The sequence below is a fragment of the Mesoplodon densirostris genome, chromosome 4 (assembly GCF_025265405.1).
Source record: "Mesoplodon densirostris isolate mMesDen1 chromosome 4, mMesDen1 primary haplotype, whole genome shotgun sequence".
NCBI classification, from domain to species: domain Eukaryota; kingdom Metazoa; phylum Chordata; class Mammalia; order Artiodactyla; family Ziphiidae; genus Mesoplodon; species Mesoplodon densirostris.
This window is the reverse complement of record NC_082664.1, coordinates 113848763-113857051: the sequence shown is the minus strand read 5'-3', so window position 1 is coordinate 113857051 and position 8289 is coordinate 113848763. Positions and strand designations below refer to the sequence as shown.

The following is an 8289-nucleotide window of genomic DNA, read 5'->3' as shown; positions in this document are numbered from 1 at the left end:
TATCCAGTATTATCAATCAGTACATCTTTTTGAACAACAGTTTGGCAATGACAATAGAAATTTGAGTGTAAAATTTTTGAAATGATGTAATCTGCTGATGGGATTTTATGTATTCCTACTCTCAAATCCATATAGAAGAAAGTATGTTATAGATCAAGTATAACAAATAATTTGAATGTATGAAATACACATTATTAAAAGAACCACTGTAATGATAGCTAATTCATACGAATATTACTCAAACACTGAAAAAGTATTCTGATATTGAAGGGTGTTTTAAATTGATTTTTTAAATTGTCATTTTTGTACAAATATCAACTAATTTTGTGTGCTGAGGTGTGTCCATATGCCTCCAGTTTTTCTATTTGAAATATTAATGTCTAATGTTCCTTGGGAATGGGATTATTCAGACATGATAATGGAGTTAAGTAATGCTTACTCATTAGTGTTACTACAATAGTGATTATTTTAGCATTCTTTTTGAAATTTTTGTACATGTGTAAGTTAAATACTAAAACATTGTTTATATATTTGTGTATTGCTACATGACAATCTAAAATGCAAATGTGAATTATTGAATAGAAAGTTGTCTGGAAAAACATGACAAAATTTTAACATTACTGTGTAAAAAGATCAGAAAAGAAGGTATGCTGCCACTTTCTGCCTTTAAAACTTTAAAGGTATTTCAGAAGCAACATTTAAACAGCAGAGGAAATTTTAAAGATACAACCAATTTGTGCCTGTCTTCATCGTTACCTATTGGCATCTCGGGAGTTTTGGGCTGTTGTATCCAACTTTGTATTCCCAGTGACTGTTACAAATAGTTTTTGAGTGATCATGAAGAGCGTGTGACTTAGATACCAGTGCTAGTGCGGCAAAGAGTTTTACACAGTGAAACAGAATATTGGACTATCCATGGAAAGAAGGGAGAAGATGGCATTTGAGGTAGGTGCTAAACAGTTATATTTGGGTTGACAAACACAAAGGGTAATTTTATAAGGCAGTGCCATATTTGTGGCATATTGTAAGGGGGAGGAATCTCTTGGGCTAAACTCGAATTACTCTTAGTAATGGGCATAATTGGAGAATGGATTGTTTTCTTTTATGGTAGTTGAGTCTGTCAGAAGGATTTCAAATAGGTCTTTATGGCTTTTTAGATTATTCAGAATTGGCATAAAAGATGTTTCAGTAGTCTCAATGTTTGTGCTAAAGGTACTCTGAAAAGGTGAAAAAGTAAAAAAAAAAAAAAAAAAGTCTCTTTGGGCAGTCATTTGCTAGTTTAATTATTTCCATTCACTATTCCTGTCAGTTCTAAAGTCAAATATTGTATACTTCTCAGGTGAACATGATGAAAGAAAGACATAACATGAAGATAACCTGAGGATGTCTGACATCATCAGGAACATTCTTCCTGTGAAGTTCCTTAATTTATAAATCTCAACTGTAAACCATAGGTAAGAAGGTTCTGGATCAAGACATGCTGTATTAGGATGAGATTTTGGCTAGGTTCAGGAAAATAACACTGGGGGAAGACTTTGTTCTTGAGTACTTTTGAGTTACAAACATTCCTGAGAAAATAAGTAAACCAGTTATTTTTAAATATAATTTTATTAAAGATGGAGTCCATGAATAATGTAGGTGGTTACTTATGCCTTCCTTCAATTAATTTACTTATGACTAAACATGATAACTAATATTATAAAGGAAATGATCAATATTTTAATAATTATAAATTAGAGAATAGACCAACTATTTTTGCATGTGTAGTTTTGTGGTATGATAAAGAGAGAAGTTCATGGCAACCTAAAAAATATACTGATACAGAAGAGTAGTAGTAATAAAGTCATGTTGAACTTGGAGAGTTGAATTAGCTATGGGATTGATTAATGAGGAACTGTTACTAAGCCTTAACTGAAATTGTAACAAAGTTCAACATGAGCCTCCATTTACCTGCTACTTCAGTGTTTGGTCAGAATGCTATATATTTTACCTTATAATGTTTCTTGTTTTTCCCTATAGGGAGATGATAGTTCCAAGAAAAGACACTTTTGCCATCTTTGTTTTTAATCTCAATAATTGGTACCATGAGACTTGTTGCAGTATTCCTCTTTTCAAGTGTTCATCACTCCCATCCATCCCTGGGCCCAGGAGAACCCCTTGGCGATAACGATTGTGTAAGGACACTTTGAGTGCTCATTTGATTCAGGGAGGGGCACTTTGATAGACAGGAATTGATTATTCTGCTTTTCTTAAGCTTGGTGGATTTTGGTGGCAGCTAGTGGATATTGTTCAGGATAACATGAGTAACAAATTATCCTAAAACTTAGTTATGGATAATACATTATTGTGTTATTTCCATGGGTTCTGTGAGTGAAAATTTCTGACAGTGTTAGAATGTCTGTGGGATCAAATGGGAAGACCCATTCCAGTAATTGAGAGTGATTCAGACCACTGGAGTCCTCTGGATACTTTTTCACTCACGTCTGGCACTGGTTTTAGATGACTTGGAAGGTTGGGCTTAGCTGAGGCTTTCAACTAGAGTACCTTCACACAGCCAGGTTCCCACATGAGTCATAAAAATACGTGTTAGAGAGCCTTGTGAAAGTGGCATGGCCTTTCTGAACTAGTTTCAGAAGTCATGTAGCATCTTTTATGCCATATTCTGTTGGCTAATGGTGCCATATGGCCAACCAAAATTCCATAACATGGTGAGATAGTGCCAAGGTGACTGCAGACCCAGACAGCTTGTAAAACCAGATGAAAGAAGGCACAGTAGGTAAGAGCTACAAATGTGGTGCTTCAGTAGTTTTTGTTTTGTTTTCTTTTTGGGAGGGGTGGTCCTTGATTTTCAGAATTCCACTTCTCTCACACTCAGAATCCCTTGCAGATAATTTCTGACAAATGTCTTATTCATTGCCTGGCATAAAATAAAGTCTTACTGAATTGTTTTGTGATTTGGGGAGTAAATTAGGCAAAAGATAAGAAGTTAAAAGTGCATGGTTTTTGGATTAAGTCAGTTTGGGGAATGCAAAAGGAAAAAGGCCCAGGTGCAATATGTTGATACCAAAAGGTACAATCTTAGAACTACAAAAGCTATGGAACTGTTAAAAAAAAGAATGAGTGGAGACAGTTGTTGATGAAATCAATAATGTTATAACACATACTGAATCCCTGCTCTTAACACACCAGGAGTTTTTCCCTTCATTTTTTACTGTATCCCACAGGAAGGTTAATAATTCATGGGATGTGCTATGAAGAGTGAATGCTGACAAATTCCTTAGACATTCTTTCTCAGAGACCCTCATTGCCTACCTGCTGTCCATGGGATAACATTGAAAGTGAAAGTTTTAATCAGAAAATGTTTCTTTTTTCCTCAGGATAAATCATAGCTAAATAGAAGATTAATGGTTTTTTGGGAGGTACCTACTCAGCAATTTTGATGGACCCTGGAATAATGAATGGGTCAGGAGCCAAATCTTTTCCTAAGTTCCGTTGTAGTCTCTATATCTTTAATATAGTTAATGCTTTTCTTGTCAAATGGACTAAGCTCCTTGGTTATTTTCATTGCAGTGTTTAAGCATTGTTATGTTTCTTATACGGAAATGTATGTAGATTGCATGATATCATGAGTGAGTGATCTGGAGATACAAGAAACCATACATAGTAAAAAAGAAACACAGACAACATGAAGAGAAAGTTTGAAGGATCAGTCCATTTAGCAAGATGTAAGAAGAAAGACCCCCAATATCAGGTTTCTCATTGTTAGAAAATTCCAAAATGAATTTTGATCCACCTGTTATTTCTTCTTAATAGAATAGCTGTTGCATCATGAAGTATGCTACTAAATTTTTCCCATTTTTTTCCCTAATGTGTCCTCTCAGGTGATGACTGAATAGGAAAAACTGATGCCATTGCTTCTGCCACCATCTTCAGTAAAACCAAAGACAGTCTTCATAATGTACAGAGATTCCTCATTGATGTGTTGCAATGGACACTCCCTGTAGATCACAAAAACAGGCTGAGAAGGCTGAAGATTCAAAGTGACCTAAAGGGTGATATTGGAGAGAACTGTAACCAGGCATGTTGACTGTTTTCATTGTTGCCATTGGACTAAATCTCAGGAGCTTGAATGATGGAGGCATTATTACACAGAGAAGCTCAGGATGGTATAATTTCAAGGCTTCATTACAGTGCTCCCATAAGTATTAGGTGCACATTTTAAAAATTTTCATTTATCACAGGGAAATTTAAAATTGACTCAAAAAATCATCTTTTTCAAGATTTCAAAGGACATGGAAATTTGTGAAGTATAATATTTTACTTACATGCCTTTTTTTCCTCTTCTAATTCTGCCACCTCTGTGTTATCTACTATTAATGAAATTTTGTGCACATCCTTTTGGGTGTATTGATAAATTAATATGCAAGTTATTTTTGGGGGAGTCTATATACTAGCTACAAATTTTCTACACAGTAAACATGGTTTATATATAAATTGTAAATTTATCCAACTAATTTGTTGAAATAATTCCAATGAATTGGAACTGCTAGGACTAAGGGTATCCAAAATTTATAGTTTTGAGTCCAAACTAGTTTTCCCTACTATACAGACAGGACTTCATCAATCTTGTTCCCCAGTGTTTATGTGGGTACATTTCCTAAAACTGTACAAATGTTACATTTTTAATCTTTGGTAATATGGTATTACAAAGAAATTGCTTTTCTTTTGTTACTGTTCAGCTCTGTCATCTTCATATATGATTAATCCTTACTAGTCATTTGTGTTATTTCATTTTCTTCTGTTTTTTTTTTTTCCCATTCCATTGATATATCAATGTCTTTGTTACTGGTTTCTAAGAACTCATTTTTTATTAAGGATGTTAACCATTTGTCATGCAGTGCAAATGAAGTACCATATTTTATTGCCATCAGTTTACTATGGTGTTTTGTATTTTGGTTGTGTATTAAAATATAATCATGTGCTTTATGCCTTTTGAGTTTTGTGTTTTTCTTAAAAAACACGTTTGTATTAGTATCATTTCTTGGTCTGTATTTTCTTTTTTGCATCAAATATTTTGTCATGTTATTTCTCTTTCCATTAATCATTACTGTAGTTTTAAAGCATTACATAGTCAAATTACTCACCTTAACCTAAGTAGTTACCACTTATTTTTAATTCTACCATAATCATATAAAAATTCTGACATATAATTGACTGCATTTCTATTTATTGGTTTGCCTTACCTTCTATTGATACTTTAAAATTACTGTTGAGTCTTATCTATTCCATTGAGTTCTATCTCATTTCTCTTCTCTTTCAGAATATTCCCTGTCTGTACTTGCATTTTTTCTCTCAGTTGACGCTTAAAATTACTTTGCAAGTTGGAAAAAATAATGCAGTTTTTATTTCATTTGCAACAAATTTAATAGATTAATTAGGAGAGAATAGATCTCTTTAAAATTGAGTCTTCCTATCAAACAGCAAGGTATGTCTTTCTATTTTTTTTTATCAAATTGTTATGTTGGGATACTGCTAGTTTAGTTTTTCTAAGTTCATTCCCAGGCATTTCATAGTTTTCTTAATGATGGGGATTGTATACCTAGTTTATTTTCATATTGATATAGGAAAGCCATTTGTATACTTTTTAAATGCAGTTTCATCAAAATTCCAGAATTATGGGTTTTTTTTTCACAATTTGTAAGTACTTCTGGGTCATTTTAGGAATTTTTCTCTCTTTAATTAAGGATTTTTCACCAGATTTGGTGACAGGTTTAATAAAATGTCTCGTGTTTTACAGTTGATATATTTGCCATTATAATTATTGATTAGACTAAAAATTGAATTTTTCTAAAAATGAACGTTTTACATCCAGTGTCTATGTGAACTAAATTTTCATTTTTCTATTATATTCTGCCCTATTATAGTCATTATAATTTTAATTGCACTTTCTGAAAAGATAATCCTAAACAAAGAGCTTTATTTTGTTCTATTTTTGTTGGAATTTTATATTTGGTTTATTGGCTCTATCAAAACTGTTTTGAGTATTTTTTCATGAAGTGGACTGAAAACAATTAAGAAATATTAGCATTATTTCATTTTTAATTCTATTTTGATATAACCTTGTACCTACAAAAATGTAGCAAAAGTAGTACATAGGTTTCTTTTGTTGTTGTTCATTTGGGTTTTTAATATTTCCCAGCTTCTTATATTAACATCTTACTTATGCAGGATACAATTATCTAAAACAGGAGACATCTATTGATGTACTACTATTAACTGATTGTTTTATACATCTAAAGTGAGATCCAACATTACATATAGTTGTCAAAGTCTCCTTTTCATGATTTTGACACTCGAAGGATCTACAAATATTTTAACCATGAATGTCTCTCAGTATAGGTTTGTTTGATTTTTTTCTTTGAGTTTGAGGTTATATACTTTTGGCAAGAATACTACAGAAATGTTGTAGTTCTCAGTTCATCACTAGGGATCACATAATGTTGATAGTGCCTTATGACTAGCAATGTTACTTTGCTTACTTAGTGTTGTAATTAATAAGTATCTTTTGGGAAAGATAACGCAAGTACTGTTTCTTATCATAGTTGTGTATGCTAATTTTAGCATTTATTGAGGTTTCCTGTCAAATCATGATTTTAAAAAAATTCTGTCAATCCTACATTTTATTTATTGGAGTGATCCAATTATTTGGAGCTATCCATTCTTCTCCATTCAGTTTTTCAGTTATTCATTTCAATGTAGACTCATAGATATTTTCTTTATCCTATGGATAAAGATGGATATACACTACATTACTGAGTTTTTTTTTTTTTTTTTAATTATCCCACATCTGGCCTCTGTGTCTTTTTAACGTGTTCCTATCCTTTCTCAAGCACTTACTTTCTGGCCATGTAACAGTGTCCAGGTTCATTTTGTTCTTATCTTGCTCTAGCCATTTCTCCTAGGATCCCTGGTTCCTTATGGGAAATAGATAGTGTTTGGAAAGCAAGATATGTATCAAAAGTTCAGTTTTCTTTTATGGCTGAATATTCTATTCTATGTATATACCACATTTTATATGTTGATGAACACTTGGGTGTTTCCAGTTTTTGACTTTGAATAATATGGCTAGTGGCTATCCACATTGAACAGTGACACTATGAACATTGGTGTACAAATGTCTAAGTCTCTGTTTTCATATCCTTTGGGTATATACTTAGGAGTAAAATTGCTAGGAGTGATGATAATTCCATGTTTAGCTTTTTGAGGAACTATCTTAGTTTTTGTTATGAAAAGCTTCAAAGACAAATGAGAGCATAGTAAACTTTCATGTATATAGGAACTAGATATTTTGCCATATTTTGAAAATTAGAAATACAGTAATATTTCAGTCCTGAATTTGTATATGTACAGATCATATTTTTAAATAACTACAGTGTTATATCCCTAGTTTTATTAACTAGAATCCCTTAATATATTTTAAAATAAATCCTTATGTAAATTTGTTAGTCGTTCCAAAGATATCTATGATAGTTGAAAGAAAACTGAGTCCAAGCTGGGACCATACATTTTTATGTAGGCCACTTTTATCTTAGTTTTGGCAAATTTATTAAGTTATTATCAGTATTCAACCTCGTTATTTTGATATAGGACATTTCCCTTGCTTTTTTATGTGTGTGTTAAAAACTTTTAAGATTTGATCTTTTGTAATTTATTTCATTTGGGAGGAATTTAATTTTCATGTTTGTTATATTCTTAATGATTTTATCCACTATATTTTAGTGTATTGAATGCATTTTGGTGAGCTAATTGGTTTAGGTTATTTCTGCCTTGAGATTTTCTCTCTCTATCTATCTGTCTCTATCTCATATATTCTCTTTCCCACGTACATATACTTGTATATATTTATAGACTATGTAAATATCTTTATAACATATATATATATATATATATATATATATATATATATATATATATACACTTACATTTATATAGATCATAACAGAAGTACAGCCCATATTTGTAGCTGTGTTAGGGGTGCTAGGAAGGATGCATATTCTCCAGTGTAGAGTTCTATAAGTGATTGTTACCATGGTTAACTGTAAACTTGTTAGAGATCTGTGTCTCTATCATTCTATTCTGTATCTCTTATCATTCTATTAGAGATCATTTTAGTCTTACTAAATTGACTTGCTATTGATTTCCTGACCTTAATTTTCTTTTTGTTTAATTTCATGTAGCATATTTGATCATGCTTTCAATCTTCCATGAGCTCTTAGCTCATGGGATGTC

The 8289-nt window shown here is 32.0% G+C and overlaps 1 long non-coding RNA gene across 1 annotated transcript; it reads left to right on the top strand.

The window, feature by feature from the left end:
- The first annotated feature begins 547 nt into the window (after positions 1-547).
- Positions 548-4739, top strand: LOC132487429 (uncharacterized). The gene is made up of 4 exons (XR_009531640.1): positions 548-945; positions 1340-1454; positions 2020-2174; positions 3882-4739. It is a non-coding gene; the product is annotated as an uncharacterized LOC132487429 (long non-coding RNA).
- The last annotated feature ends 3550 nt before the right edge of the window (positions 4740-8289 follow it).